At 47.3% G+C, this 16,737-nt stretch overlaps 1 pseudogene; it reads right to left on the bottom strand.

The window, feature by feature from the left end:
• Positions 1-528: 528 nt before the first annotated feature.
• On the bottom strand, positions 529-1,456 carry LOC142456028 (syntaxin-4 pseudogene; annotated as a pseudogene).
• Positions 1,457-16,737: the final 15,281 nt, after the last annotated feature.

The following is a 16,737-nucleotide window of genomic DNA, read 5'->3' as shown; positions in this document are numbered from 1 at the left end:
CAACACCTATGCCCATTCTTGCAGGGCTTCCCGAGGAGAATTTCAGTGGGATCCCTGCCCCTGTCTAACCTGCAGCCGTGAGCATGTCCTGTCAGACGACTTCTCAGTTCCTACGTTCAAAAACCACTGGGAAGGGGCACCATGGGATTCCTCAAGGATGTCCCAACTGCGTCTGATGTGGTGTGGATGGCAGAGTGCCCAATTCTTCTGGGAAGGGCTAGAGCAGTGGTTCTCAACCTTCCTAATGCCATGACCCTTTAATACAGTTCCTCATGTCGTGGTGACCCGCCAACCATAAACTTCTTTTCTCTTTTTTTGGTGGGGATTCTTTTGTCTTGTTTTTAGTTTCTTACAAAACCGTAGCAAAGCCAAAGACAGGACCTTCAGCATCTACCCTGGCCTACCAGCCTCAGAGGGGTTGGCCCCCATGAACAGGCAGCTGCCAAGTGCAGAAGGGCTATCTGCCCACCCCAGTGCTCAGAGGCCAGTGCAGGGAAGGGCGTCCAGCAGGAGGCTCTGCCCTGCCCTTCAGCTGCTGGGGGGCCAAGGCGGGACTGAGGCTCCTGCTGCTCCCAGGGCCAAAGTGATGTTATCCAATCGTGATGGTGATGCAATGACAGAAAGGATGCGGATGGTAATGGACACTCAGATGGCGGTCAGGATTTTCTTCTTCCTTGCCTTCTGGTTCTCCAAGGGAATGTTGACATGCTTATGCTCACGCGCCATATAGTCCATTGAGCTTAGGATGTTCTGCTCCAGCCGGTTCATCATCTCCTCCTGCATCTCCACCTCAGTGGACAGAAAAGGGAAGATCTCACGAAATTCCCGGATCCTGCGCTCCAGCTGCTGGATCTCGCTGTGCCGGACCGAGATCTCATTGAGGGCCTGCCGGGTCACCTTTGTGTCCTTCGGGATATTGGACACAAACACCTCGCTCTGTCCGCTGTCCAGCATTTGCGCCAGCTCCTCGTTAGACACCATCCCAGCGTTGATCTTCAGCTGCCTCTGAAGCTGCCACGTTCTTCTCCCGGTACGCAGACTGCCTGGAGTTACATCTGTTGATGAGCTGGGGCAGGACCCCGTGCTGGGTTTTCCTCATCCTCGTGTGGACTGAGTTATGACTCTCATCTGCTTCCTCCTTCTGGGGCTCCATGGCCTTCAGCTGTGTGCGGATTTCCCTGCCCAGCTGCTTGATCTCGCTCAGGTTCTGCAAGTCCTGCTTCATGCTCAATTCTGGGAGGGGCGTGGCCAGGATGGTGACCTGGTGCTTCTCCAACTATCGGCCTTTAGTGTCCAGTTTGACAATAATCTTCCGAATTGTCTTGACCTGAAAGAACTCATCGTCTGGCTTCCCCAGCCGTGCCGTGCCCGGGTGCACCACCAGCACGACCTGTTCTGCGTCCTCCACGTCCAAGCTGTCATTTCCCTGCCTCAGCTCATGGGTCCGGTCCCGCATGGCGGCTCGAGCGCCTGGTCCCCCACGCCGGAGCCCCAAGGATCCAAATTGGGAACTCCCCTCTCTTGCGCTGAAGACCCCTAACACCTCCGCGAGCCGCAAGGGGTTCCCTACCCTGCGTGGTCCACAGCCAGTGGGAGGCAGCCAGCCTTGGGTACCCCCAAGTTTCCACAGGTTGGAATTCCCTCTTCTTCCCCACCTCACTCCCGTAGCCTCAGCCCCTACCCCCTCTCCCAATAACTTATTTTCATTGCTACTTCATCACTGTAATTTTGCTACTGTTATGAATCGGGCGACCCCTGTGGAAGGGTCTTTCCACCCCCAAAGGGGTCACAGCCCACAGGTTGAGAACCGTTGGGCTAGAGAGATGGCAATAGAGCCTTCAGAAGTGTGGAGACCTTGATGGAGGACAGATGCATTTTGTTTAATAAAGGGGTCTATGATTTTCTAGTCCTACTTTCTGACTTACCCGCATACAATCATATAAAGGTGCCTAACCATGCTCTATGGAGTCCTGGTGGTGTAGTAGTTGAGCGTTGAGCTGCGATCTCCAGGATGGGCAGTTCAAAACCACCTGCAGCTCCGAGGGAAGAAGGATTTCTACTCTCATAAGCAGTTCTAGTCTCAGAACCCCCAGGGATTCGTCATGAGTCAGCATGGACCCCATGGCGGTGAGAATCACACACGATGGAATTGATCTGATGCTCAGGTCACATGCAGGGGTCTGCCCTGGTCTGGAGCTGTGGTGGTAGTGGCGGAGATCACTGAACTTTAATGAAAGTACACAACCCCTGCTGTGGGCCAGGCCCCTCTTTCAGTCACAATCGGTATGTTTTCTCCAGTCCTACAAGGTAAATTGGATTGTGCCCAATTTCTGGCCCCAAAGCCAAGGCTGCAGGAGGCAGAGCAACCTGCATAAGGTGGGCAGTGGTCAGGTCAGGGTTCCAACTTGGTCCTGCCAAGCCCCCTTTCTTCCCTCTGCGCTGCTGCCCAATCCGCAGGACCGATGATTGCCCTCTCTCTCTCAAGCAAGGTGAGATGTTTTAGAGGACAGTCCAATTTCACTGAAAACCTGTCGTCTGCCTCAGCTGGTTCATCTCCAGCACACCTTCCCGGGGATGCCAGGCTGCATGCACCTCTCCCCCGGAAATGCTCCAGAGCCTCCTAGGGCCGTCACATAGAAAGAAATGCCTTCGCTTCGTGATGTCGTGGTTACGAGTTCAACTGTAATCCTCAAGGTCGGCCATTGAAACCACTAGCAGCTCCACTGGAGACAGAGGGGCTCTCTACTCCAGGTTAGCAAGTACACGCTCAGAAACCCACAGGAGTCTTCCACCCCGGCCTATCAGGTCTCTATCCGTCACCATCGACTAGACGGTGGGGAGTGCTTTGTTTTTCTTAGTACTGCAGGTGGTGCAACAGCTTAGGCGAAAGATGAGGCTGTCTATTCCCAACTTGGTAGCAGTGGGTTTGGTTTTCTGTAGCACATACTTGGGTCTCCACCCACCTTCCCACTCCGACGACCTCGCCACTCTTCCTAGAAGAAAGCATGTACTGTTTGCCTTGCCTATGACAAGGAGCCCAGACAGTATAGTGGGATACTCATGGAACTGCTAAGGACAGGGTCAGCGGTTCGAATCCACCAGGCACTCCAAGAGAGAGCAATGAGGTTGTGTTTCCTCCCCCTAAAGGTTTAAAGTCTCAGAAACCAAAGGAGGCAGCCCTACCCTATCCTGGAAGGTCACTACAAGTCAGAATCCACTCAAGAGCAGTGGGTTTGGCTTGAGTTTTTTTTGGTGCTTTTTTTTTAGGGGGGGGGGGTTGGCTATGATTCCTGCTCCTCCATACCATTGCTCCTCATTCACACCTGGTTCATGCCTCTTTTTTTCAAGGTCAAAATCAAGGTCACACCCTCCCTTCTGGGGCTCCCTCTGGCTTGTACCTCACTGTAGCCCAGTTTCTCACTGGGAATGGTGGGGTTGGCTGGGAGGACCTGGAGCTCAGGAAGGGCGATGGCTTCCCTTGGGCCAGGACCTTGGGCTGTCATTGATACATTGTAGCCACATGCTTGGAAAGGAAAGGAAATTGACTTTCAGTATTATAGGAGGGGGTGGACGAGGAACAGCCACTCGCCTTTTTTTTGCTGCAACCTCTTAGAGGCAAGCTGGATTTGCCTCTAGTCTAATTGCTATCTAAAATTCTCTATGATTATACATCGCCATTTTCATTTGCAAATGTGTGTAATTGAACTGGTTTCCCTTCCCAAGGAATATGCTTATGGAAATAAATTTTAACAATTTATCCACAATCTTCATTCGTATTTCATAGATGAGCTCTGTGCATCTTTTATTTAAACGAATGGGTCTCAAGAAGAAGATAAAGAATGGCTCAATTATTACGAGTGACTATTAATCTCTAAAATTAAAAACTGTCTCTGTCCTACTGATTTACAAAGAACATCTTAATGAGCAAAGAAACTACTTACAATTTTCCCTCTGAAAAATAAAAGTACAATTATGGTGAGGGGGTGGGAGATTCTAAGGAATTTCTTTTCAAGATAACACATGATTTGCTTCAAATTTTTATCCCAAGGTTATTGTTCAAATTATTTTGATATTGTGGCGGTAACACATTTAATAAGGAGCTATTCTATGCCACTCTACCACCGCCCTCCAAAGACGCTTGGCCCCAGACTCATAAATAAATGAAGAACGATGCTAATGTTTAAATCAGGACACATTTTCAGGCCTTGACAATGCCACAAAGGAGGCACCAGAGGGCACTGCAGGACCACGTTTTGTAATTTCAGGCGCCATTTTATTCTCAGGTTTAGAAAATAATTTCTTGAAAAAAACTGTTAACCTTCTGAGGCCCGGACGTCATTTTATTTATGACTTCCAATACGCCATCGCTACTAATCTTAACAAGCCAGGCTTTGGAGGTTATTTTAAGGACATTGCCCTAAAAATAAGAGACGCAATCTGGTTTCCCGTGCGTTTTACGTCCCTGTAGAAAAAATAAGTGTGTGTGTGTGTGTACGCACGCTTTATTGTTAGCAAACATTTATAATTAAACAGCTCAGGAAATCCAAGGCTGTAGTACAGCATTTCCTTTGCCCCACCCCCAATCTTGATGTTGCAGGCAAAAGGATTGTCTTTTTTATTGCCCGTGTGACCATCTTCATGCATTTATTAACTCAATCAGTAAATATTTATTGAAGCTCTTAGGAGCCAGCGCCTAGGGCAGGCCCCGGGGGGTGGGGGTGGGGGTGCCAGGGTGCAGGCGCTCCCACTGCTTCAAGGGGTCTTAACGCAGCTGAGAAGGCGGGTCTTTCTCTGCTGCCCTGCAGTCTGCAGTTCCACAGAGTAGAAAGGTGGCCACCCCAAGCACAAAGGGCCTGGACCACGTTCTACAATAGAATTTCCACTGGCTGATTTTCTAAAGGAAAGCACCAGGCCTTTCCCCCTAATCCCTCTTACCTGGAAGTTCGGCTAAAATATGCATAGCATCCTAGCCACAGGCAACCCACCAATGGCAGAGATAGGTAGGCTGGCAGGAATCAAACCCCACGTCTCTGACATGGGTGTTGAAGATTTTACCAGCACTGTTCCTTGGTTTAGTGCTTATTCATTGGCTTGCTACAGTTCGAAACCACCAGCCGCTCCTGGGGAGAAAGACTGGGTGTTCTATTCCCATAAAGAGTTAGTCTCAGAAACTCACAGTGCAGATCTATCCTGATTTATAGGGTTGCGATGAGTCAACATCAACTGCGCGGCTGAGTTTGGTCCCTTGGTGTGGAGGAGCTCTGGTGGCCTAGTGGGTTATGCATGGGGCTACAAACCACAAGATCAGCAGTTCTAAACCACCCGTTGCTCCACAGTAGAAAATGTGGTTTTCTACTCCCATAGAGAGTTGCAGTCTCTGAAATTCATCGTCCCATGGGGTCACTATGAGTCAGAAGTGATTCAAAGGGATTGAGTTTGGGTTGGTTTGGTCTCTTGGCTTTAGCCTAATAGCACTCAAATCCGTAAGTGCGAAGAGACACAGTTGTTTAGATAATCTATCTCTTCACTGACGGACTCTGCAAACATACATTTTTCCGATAGCAAATAATAAAATTCCAGCTTTCTAAACGTGAGGTTCTCAGACTGAGCACAGATTATAATTCTTCTGCTGGGACCACACGCTAAGGGGCTGAGTTTTTATGAATCACATGCAAGCAATGCTCATGGGATTGTGGAGTCTTCTCCCCCTTTTCAATTGCGATGTCAATTCGAAGCAGTTACCTCAAAGTTGAGCTTAGTCAAAGGGACTCAGCATATACAGACACAGAATGATCCGTCTTCTCTGAACCCAGCTATTTCCTACTCAACAGCGTGGGCACCCAGGGTTGATCCAAAGGGGACAACAGGACACCTCCTATTTCTTCACCCTCCTCTTCCCAAACTCCTTTATCAGTAGTCCCAACGGCTGGTAAAAGTCAGGTAAGAACATGACATAAATATTTACATCCAATATTATCTCATTTAATGCTCAAAGGGACCCAGAAGATAGCCCATTTTTCAGCCAAGCAAACTGAGCCTGTGGTCTTCAGCGTGGTTGTTGTTGAGATGCCATCAGTCCATTACGACCATGCACAGCAGAAGGAAACCCGGTCCAATCCTGCCCCATCCTCACCATTGTTCCTATGCTCGAGAGACCATGGTGCAGCCACCATCTCAATCCATCTCCTTGAGGGCCTCCCTTTCTTCTGCACCTGAAGGATGATAGTTCCTTGCCTCAAAATGACACGATCAGGATCCAAGTCCAAGTCTGTCCACTTCCCAAGCCCTGATACTCTGTTCACTCTCAGCTACTCAGTGCATCTCTCAAAGAAACCCAAGACTAACAGCGATTGGCTATCAACGAACTCATGTCAATGCTCAGTTGGAAGCGAATGCAGCAGACACAGCTATGTACTTGCCCAAATCCATCCTGTCTCCTTCCTTGGCATGCAGCAGGGCTACATTTCCCAGCCTCCCTTGCATAGGCATGGCCATTTGCATGGCTGTCTAGCCAATGAAAGATGAGTAGAAAGGAGTCAACCACTTCCAAGCTTTCCCATGGGCCATCCTGCACTCTTCCCTCTTTGCCTGCCTTGAGGTCATTGGTGGAGGGGTTGGTGGCGCCACCGAATGAAAAAGGCTTGGATGCTTGAGTCACTGAAGGCATCATGGTGGCACAGTGGTTAAGTGCTGAGCTGCTAACCCAAAGGTGAGTGATTTGAACTCACGATCCACTTCAGGGAGAAAGAAGGGGCTGTGCGCATTCATGCAGGCGACAGCTTGCGAAATCTATGGGGCCGACTCTTCTCTGTTTCATATTGGCATTCTGAGTTGGGATCAACTTACCACAGGAGGCTTGGTTTTGACCCACTGAGTGGAGGGTGCCACCGACATCGACAATAAATGATTCCATGAGCAAGATAGGCATTTCCATTGCGCTCGGCCAATGGGATTTGGAGTTGCTGGTCACACAATGAGCCTTCTGTATCTCATACCCAAGGAATGATGGCAGCCATCATGAAGGCTTCCATGTGTCAGTCCAGGGGCCTTGGCACATTGCTTCGTCTCTGGGAGAGTGAGATTGTCACAGGCTTCTGAATTTCAGCAAAAGAAGAACATTGAGCCAGGTGATTGCTTAGGTCTTTCCCTGACCCGTGGTGCCTTTCCTTCACCCACCAAAGCCACTGCCCCCACCACTTCTCCTTATATGAAGATGTCAGGAAAGACGTGACTCAGACATTTACCAACCAACACATTTTCTTTTGCTCATAACACCTTGCCTTTACTCTGCTTGGCAGCGAAAAGAAGGTTACAGCTCTCTCAACAGTGGCAGTAATATATAAGGAATACCCATCAAGAGGGCAGGTCTTTGCTCATGGCTCTGTCTCCTCTGCCACCCTCCAGGCCCTTTGCAGTTTGGGTGGGGATATAAGTAACCGCCAGCAAGACTGAGAGAAGTACCAGGGAGCAGAAGAACTCGCCCGCGCTGCTTCATCAAATGGTGCCATTTGGGCATTTATAAAACAGCATGTAATTCAGATTTTTACGATGGGTCTCTGATTTATTCTAGTAACATCTAGTTATAGATTAGAAGTCATTGGAGCTGATAAAGAAGGGGGAGGGGCACAGAACATTTCAAGGAATTCTTCTGAAACAGGCGAGAGTTAACCACATGTCCTCTGAAATGAGGTTAGGGTCTAGTCCATACTTCCTCTCTGCTGAACTGGCAAAGAAGAGCACTGGTTAGGGTGTTGAAGACTTGGGCGGGAGGGAAGGGCAGCAGGGACACACACACACACACACACACACGAAACACTTTATCTCCTTATAGGGTTTAGTAAGCGTGGACATCCAAAATGAGAGCCTGTTGGTGAGAGGACTTTGGACATCAACAGGTAATGATTGTGAATTCTTGGTATTCTTAGCAGTCAATTTGTGTGATTCAAGCGGTATCATTTTCCGTCCCCTGAACGTGGGCTGCCTAAAAGGAAGATACTGTTAATAGAGAGAAATGCAGCACTGAGAGATTTAATCACACATACGCCTAGTCAAATCAGGAAAGAGGTATGTTGTTCATGGCATCTGTGACTCCGGGAGAGGCTCCCCAAACGATATGTGCACAGCCTGGAAACTTACAGGTCTTTGCTGATGGTATTAGGTGAAATATCTGAGATCTTTCTGGATTTTCTGTGGAAGTGCTAAATATAGTTATAAATATCCTTCAGGAAATGTAAACAGGAGAGAGAGAGAGAGAGAGATAGAGAGAGAGAGAGAGAGCGGAGAGGAGAGGGGAAGACCATGTGCAGACAGAGGCCTCTGGAGATGGGAGTGATGCAGCCACAAGCCAAGGAAAGCCTGGAGCCATCAGAAGCTGGAAAAGGCGAGGCAGAATTCTACCCTAGAGACTCTGGTGGGAGACTACCCCCTGCTGATACTGTGATTTCAAACTGGGTGTCTAGAACTGTAAGGGAGTACATTTCTGTTGTTTTAAGCCTCCCTAAAACAGTTCAGTCCCCTTTGCTGAAGACCATTGCTCCTGTCCCCGATTCTTGTGGCTCATCATAACTGTATGATGCCACAGCTCTCTTGCCTTAGGTGTCTTACACGGAAACTCCTTGAGGATGGGTCCTGGTCCAGTCCTCCCTGTGCTCCTCACCAGGGTTCCAGAATTGGATTCTAGTGGAGCTTCCAGAAATCAAACCGAGTGAGGCTGAGGCCCAAGTTTTGCTGGTTGTTAACAAATGGAGAATGCCGGAGTAAAACCTATAAATGATGGAGGCATTTGGCTGCCTGGATGCCTACCACGAAGAGCCAGACAGCTGTCAGCAAGAGAGGGGCATAGTGCATCTCTCTGTATTAAAATCAATCTGCTGACCCACCATGGTGGATTATGGGAAAGCCCATTGTTTTCCCTCCTCCCTTTTTCTTCTGTAACACACCCCTCCCTCTTTGCTCTCAGGAGGGAGAGCTGGGGTGGGTGGCTGTCCCAGACTTGGCCATTTAGAATCGAATTCCCCCTCCCTCTCCGATCCCAGACCAGAACTTTCTGCTGAAGCTTACCCAGTCTACCTCCATCCTTGGGTTTTTTTGGTTTGGTCCTTAGGAGTCCTAACTTCTAAGACTCACTGCATGCATTGTTTTCATGGGCAAGCACCTGACCCAGCCCAAATTACAAATCACCATAATTAGCCAGGGTAAAATCCAAGGTTAATGATGAAACAAATTAATGCACAGTTAAAAAAACATAAAAGTGCTCTGTGACGACTGCAAGATGAAATAAGGTTAATTAAAGTAATTTTCAAAATATTAACAGGGCCATCGTCCAAGGGAGTGTGCAGGAACATTATCAGCACATTTGAATCATTAAAGGATTTAAACAATTTATAGAGCTCTGGATAGAGCTTTTTTTTTTTTTGTGAAGGTCAGGGGTGGAAAAAAATAAAGACTAGACTATTTAGCTTTATTTTATTTTGTGAGCCCGTTTCCTCCTCTCCTGGCTGTGGCATGATTATATGTAAGATTCACACGAGGCTCGATTGTTATTTGTAGGCTTCTGTTTATGAAAGAAGTGATCTGGCTTCTAGGAAAAAAGAATTGATTAAGTTTAACCATTCACAAATGGACAGTTATTTGTAGGTCCGTCCACAGGAAGATCCAGCCGGGTGTGACAATTTGTCATTTTTAGTGCTTGTTTGCCCGCCCCTAAGAGCCACGGTGGAGAAGAAAACAACGATATTTCTCCCATCGCTCCTGCTACTTTGATTGATCATGAGGCGATGCGGCTACCACGTTTAATTTTTAAAATGCAACTTATTCGGGAGTATATTAACCTAATCAACACAGCGCAAGTAAATTAACGACAGCTCATTACCTACTAGCAAAAATAATATTAGCGCAAAGAATCTAAACCCACGCCTGTCACAGACTCCATCTTTCAGAGGTGGACATGGAAACCATGGGCCCGGGGACACAGGGTCAGTGGTTGGTGGGCACGCCTGGGACCCGCTCAGCCAGAGAGCCCTGGTACCGTGCCCTCGGGCATAGTTTCCCAGTCTTCTTCGCAGACGGCTCTCTGCGCTGCCTCAGTTTCCCCCAAGGCCCTGAAGTCACAGAGAAGGCTCCTGAGCCTTAATGGCTTTGGGAGTTGGCAAATGTAGGTGGCCACGTTGAGAGCAGGGCTCGCTCTTGGTTCGCCTGCGGACCGAGCCTCCACATCCAGGCTGGAAGCGCTCCTAGGGAGAGACTTCTGGATCCTGCTTTACCCCCAGCAATTCCGAACCTCCTTCTCCCCCATCTAGAAAGTTCGAAAGCGCCTCTGTACCTTTGTTTGCTGTTTACCTTGCTTTCTGACGGATCTGCTCCTCTGGATCGCCCGGGACCATCCAGGGCAGTGAGGGAAGACCCTGGAGCCAGTCTGTCTGCAGCAGAAAAGCCACCGGGCCTGACTTCCCAGGAGCGCCCGGCTCCCGCAACGCTTCGGGAACTTGCTTAAATCGTGGACAGGCCTCGGGTATTCCGAGCCCAATTTCTCCAGGTGTACCTGCCATGAGCTCCACTCAGTTGTGGCTTTTACCTCCCAGCTCTCTCCTCGGGAAAGCCACAAATTAGGACTAGGCTTGATTGTTTCCCACCGGCTAGGTCTTAAGACTAGGTTTTATTCTTCAGAGAATTTCTTTTGTTTGTTCGTTTTAATTTTATTTATTTCTTTCTTCAGAAAATTTAAAATTCCCTGGTGTTGCAAATGGTTAACTAGCTGGGCTGCTAACTGAAAGGTTAGGAGATCAAGCCCACCCGGAGGCACCTCCAAAGAGAGAGGCCTGGTGACCTGTTTTTAAAAGATCAGTTCTTGGAAATCCGAAGAAGCAGTCCTTCTCTGACCCACACGAGGTCTCCCGGAGTCAGAAACAGCTCAGCCGCCACTGCTCCTGAAGAACTGCTGCTGCTTGTCCCTGTTTAAGCTAACAGGCTGCTTTTATAGTTTCGTGGGGTTTTAAAATTAAAATGTAACATTTTTAAATGATGAAATTACTACAGCCTTACTTAGGAAATGTGTGCACTGGGTAAGTGTGAAAATAAATTATTTGTAATCTCACCATCCACAGTTAAGTATTGTTTATATCTTGGTATGCTTCTTTTTAGCCTCCCACCCCCACCCCGTGGGGTGGACACTGGACTGCTAAGCACAAGGTCAGTGGTTCAAAGCCACCAGTTGCTCTTGGGAGAAAGATGAGACTGTCTGCTCCCATAAAGATTTGCAAAGCCTCAGAAACCCTATCTAGGGCAGAATTGACTCGGTGGCAGTGGATTTTTGTTTGTTTGTTTTCGTTAATGGTATTATCTGGATACTGTGCTTTTTTAAAAAAAATCATTCAACATTTATTTACTACCAAGGACTAAACTCAAAATGAGATTTTAATGCTTTTGATGATAATTTGTCATTAAAAGTCACGATGCTTTTAAGTAATTTGATTGTTGACTACTATAAATAGCATTCCAGAAAATATGTTTATACACAAACTTTTGGCCACCCACCAAGGCCAAACTCACTGCCCTCAAGTCAATTCTGATTCACAGTGACCCTATAAGACAGGGTAGAACTGTCCCGGTGTGTTTGAGGCTGTAACTCTTCATGGGAGCCCCGACTTTCTCCCACAGAGCAGCAGGTGGTTTTGAACTGCTGACCTTGTGGTTAGCAACCCAATGCATAACCCACTATCTCACCAGGGGTCCTCAGTCTTTGACCACATCTCTCATTACCTCCTTAGGATAGCTTCCTAGAAGTAGAAGTACTAGGTCAAAGTATGTGAAGAGTGTTAAGATTCTTAACACGTTTTGCCAGTTTTATGTATATATATATATTTGAGGTTTACCTTTGGCAAAAGTCTACACTGCAACTTATGTTGCCTTTTAACAATGTAGACACAATTTACTCAGTGCCATTGGTTATATTTTATTCTATAGGACAACTTTCCCGTTATTCCTGTTCTGGCAGTTTGGTTTCCCATGATCTGATTGCCCTACCTTCTTCCCTCTCATCTTTGCTTTAGAGCGGCGTTTCCCAAAGTGGGCCATCCCAGTCCCAGGTGAGCGCTGGCGTGAACCACGGGGGCTGCAGGAGCAGACACCTATACTTTATCCTAGAGTAAGGGCTATACTACAAACATTTTTAATTTTCAGGGGGGCACTGAGAAGTTTCTTTTTTTTAAGATCATTTTATTGGGGGCTCTTGCAACTTTTGTTACAATCATACATCAATTTTTATCAGACATATTAATACATAAATTGCTGTCTTTTCTACACATTAATTTTTTTTACATTTACTTTCTATTGAGCCCTTGGGATCAGGTCCTCTTTTTTCCCCTCCCTCCCTTCCCATCCTGCCCTCTTGGCCCCTTGATAGTTTAGAGATTGTTATTGTTTTCATATCTCACACCAACTGCTGTCTCCCTTCCCTTCTGGTTTCTGTTGGTCTTCCCACTGGAGGGGGGTGTGTGGTTATCTGTCATTCATTGCAATCGGTACCCTCTTGAGAAATTTCTTTTTGACCAGGGACTGTGGGCCACCTCAGTGTGGAACCTATGCTTAAGAGTAAACATTGACATTTGTTACCCTGTTGTGCTAGTCCAGGTTGACTGGAGAAACCTATCCAGAGACACTCATAGGTGTGTAAGAGAGAGCTTTACATCAAAGAGCAATTGTATATTGAGAAAACATCGTAGCCCAGTCCAGATCAAGTCCCTAAGTCCAATATATTAGCCTATATGTCTGATACTTGTCCATAACTTCCTTTCAGACTCACACAGCATATACAATGATGCCAAATGCAGGAAGATCACAGGCCAGTTGTTGGAAAGTCTTGTGGATCCAGTGGCAGTGGAAGCATCTCCACGTGGCTCCTCAAGCTCCTGACTGTCTCCTCAAGAGGAAGGTTGAAGCAGAAAGAGAGCGTGTCCCGCCTCCAGGGAGGAAGAGAGGCTGTGACCTGATTGACAGGCTAGATTCCACCCCTTCATTCTATTTATCAAATAAATTTGATATGAACTTACATAACTACCACACATATAGATGCCAAATTGCTTCTTTGTAGAGAATGCTTACACCTTGGGCATAGTGAGTGAGATGCCCTGACTTGGTGCATGTTCAGCCACATCAAGGACTGCTGTTTTTCACCTTTGCCAACAGGGGGCACCACCGTTGGAACAGGTGGCATGACTGAGGAGCAGGGAGGGCTTTTGAGTGGGAGTCTCAAGCCCTGGTTTGAGTTAGTGCTCTTCCTTTGCGTGGTTCTGTGGCTTTGTGGGAAACCATTAGCTGCGTGGTCCTGTTTCTTTGTGTGAAACCATTAGCAGCAAGTTAAAAACACCATAGCATTGACTGGCCAGTGGGCTAGGGAGCGTGAGGACGCCACGTCAACGTGAAATGTAAGGGTTCCTTGTCATCGTGAAAGGCACTTACCTACCTTTTGCTACTGACAACCTGAGGAAGACAAAAAGTTACACATGTCCATGATAACCGCCCCCCCCCAAAAGAAAATTTGTAAACATTTTAGGATTTAAAAACAAGAGACAGTAGGATTTCCTGCTTTTATATTATCTCGCATGTGTTTGGGGGCTCACAAAAATAAATAAATGATGCAGTACATAAAATCCCATGTGAGGCGGACTAACTTCACGTGCAAAGTAAAGCTGGATGTTCTCTTGGGTTATGCAGATGGTATCAATGGGCAACGCTTGTGTGGAGGACAGATTTGGGCACAATAGACATTTAGGTGGATGTAGCGTGAGCCCAAGACATTATTTTATCTGCCACAACCCAATACCAAGATGCCTTTCTAACCAGACCACGTAGCTTCTATCACTCAAACGCACACCATTGGTTTAGGTGCCATCAAGTCAATTCTGACTCATAGCAACCCTGTGTGACATAGCAGCCCGACCATAGCATAATGACCCATAGAACACAGGGCCCCTACATGGCAGTCCCTTTTGCAGACTCCCTCTTTTCTGAATGTATTAAACATTCCCCCATTTTCTCTGTTTGGGGAGACAAGTTTTTGCCGGACCATATTCCATTCTGTCTCCTTGAAGACAACATTCAGTAAAGCTCTCACTCTTCCCCTCTGCACCTCTCTTGTGAATTGGCTCACTCTGGCTGACAGCCTGAATCACCCGTGTTACATGAACAGAACCATAACTACATCCTCTAAGGCTCACCCAAGATCTTCTTCCTCATGACGTCTTTCCCAACCACTCCAGAGGGAAAGCTCTTCCTTCTCCTGATGTGTTCCTGTGACTCCCAGGTTACCTGGGAATTACCTACGGCTTCGCCTGGCCAGACCTCCCATCACTTCCTGTGTGGAAATAGGTTTCTCCATGTAAGCCACAAACTAGCAGAAGAAAGAGCTCCCTCTTGGCACTTGTAGCTCTGGGCATACTCTTGGCCCGTATTAACGTGGTTGATAAAGAAGGGACGTTTTACTCAGGGCCAAGGGATCATTTTCCCAGTAAGTCCCACTGGGGACACTTTCTCTTGACTTTGTCCCTCTTGGCATGCGGGAAACGGAGGGCAGGCCGGTGCCGCAGGCCACATTTCTTCTGGTGACTGTTTAATTGTTTTCACAGAATTAAGACTAGCTCTAAGGCTGATGTGGGCAATCCTGTTCTCTGCTCGTGTTCTCGTTGCCCCTGAATCACTCTGTCCTCCTCGCTAAGCAGATCTTTCTGTCATCGATTTAAAAGAAAACAAGGCTGAGTTTTGCTGTCCTTATTATAACCCCACAAAGAAACAATCCATGCGAGGACCATGGTGTCATATGCCCTTATCAAGTGAAGAGGTGGGACTTGGGCATGTTTGGTGACAATTTGAGATACTTTTTGATTTCTAGAGCCAGAACATTTGGGGGCAGCAAAGAACAGAAACCGAAATTATTCAATTTATTCACATGGTGAGTTTTCTACAGGATGGACTAGAGAGTAAGGGTGCTGTGCCAGCCTGTCCCAAACACTGGACATGACACCTCTGCAGATTTACAAACGGGACATGGATCTTCCAAAGGGCTCTGCCGGCCTGAGGAAGAGTGCCGCCCCACGGGGCACATACACCTCGTCGTCTCCCTGCGCAGCGGTGCGGGCTCAGAACAGGATTCTCGTTATTGAGAGCTCTGGGAGAAGGTTGCGATGTCTGGTTTCAACTCTATTAGAATATAAAGATTGTGACCATGTCTGTGGACAGTTGGGACATTCACCCTGGGCGATGAGTCAAGGCAACTTTCCTCAGACTTTAGCACGTGGTTACCAAAAAGAACGTTTGGCCAGCATCCTAAGAAGAGGTCTGAGAAAGAGCTCAGCAATCCAGCCAACTACAATCTCCTCCAAAATTAGGTCAAAGTTGTCAGCATGCGCGCGAGGACTGAGAGGCTCAAGTCGGAGCACTGACCAACCAAAGATGTAAACAACTTCACTACGGCCTCTCCAGAAGTCATTCCGGGGGACTCATGTGCCCTAGTGGCAGTAATGTTCCAGGAAAGTTTTTTAGGGGAAAAGTTGCGATTTGAATTTGGCTCTTCTTCCTACACCCAAAGGGTATCATTCTATCATCCAGAAGTTTCAACTGCTCAGAAATTTCCCTGCCATTTCACATTTCATTCCTATTTTGTTGTTGTTAACTCTGGCTGACTTGGCCCCGATTCGTAGTAAAGCCCCACACAATGAAATGACACCTGCCTGTTCCTGCGCCGTCCCCACGATGGGTTAGGATCAACTGTTATAATCCATCGATTTGTGGGGCAGAGGATAGGGGGGGTTTCAGAAGAGATCGTCAAGATTCTCTTCCCAGTACATCACCTTTCTTAGCCTGAAAACACTACTGAAATTTGTGGAAGCATTAGCGCCACATCCACGCCTTCACTGATGGATTGGTGGTGCTTGTGCTCCAGGTGCATTGGCTGGGATTCAAACCCAGGTCTCCTACATTACTTGACTCATTGCCATCAAGTTGATTTTGACTTATAGTGTCCCTGTAGGACAGATTAGAACAGTCACTATGGGTTTCTGAGATTATAAATCTTCAGAGTAGAAAGCCTCTTTTTCCTACAAAGTGTCTGGTGGTTTTGAACTGCTGACCTTGTGGTTAGCAGCCCAGTGTGTAACCACGGACACCACTAGGGCTCCTTGGTTTCCTACATGGAAGGTGAGAATTCTACTACGGAAGCATACAATTTCCACTTTAAACCCAAACCTCCTGCCATTGAGTGGATTCTGACTCATAGCAACCCTGTAGGTAAGGTAGAATACTCCTGTGGGTTTCCGAGGTAGTGCATCTTTACTGGAGCAGGCAGTCTCATTTTTCTCCCACGGAGAGGCTAGTGGGGCTGAACCTTTAGTGGTTAACAGCCCTAATCCCTTTTTAATTTTCTTGGCCCTTTTAAATTTTAAGAATCATTTTATAATTAACATCAACAAAAAATAGAGAAGTCCATAAGAACTCAACATTACATTTTTCATGGTTTTTGAAATTGGATATCTTTACTCTGACTCGCAGAGTTGGTCACACCATGAGTTAGTCTGAGCAAACTAGGCAAACAAATCCACAGAAACCCATCTATGCATATATGAAGGGTAAGTGTACATTCAGAAAGCATTCTGTCCCAGTGCTGTCCAAGCACTGGCAGAAGTGCAACACTAGCCCATGTGTCCGACACCAATCACAGAGTTCTCCTCAACTCACAAAACACACGCA

This window comes from Tenrec ecaudatus, chromosome 9 (genome assembly GCF_050624435.1).
Source record: "Tenrec ecaudatus isolate mTenEca1 chromosome 9, mTenEca1.hap1, whole genome shotgun sequence".
Lineage (NCBI taxonomy): Eukaryota > Metazoa > Chordata > Mammalia > Afrosoricida > Tenrecidae > Tenrec > Tenrec ecaudatus.
This window is presented reverse-complemented; position numbering and strand designations above follow the sequence as displayed.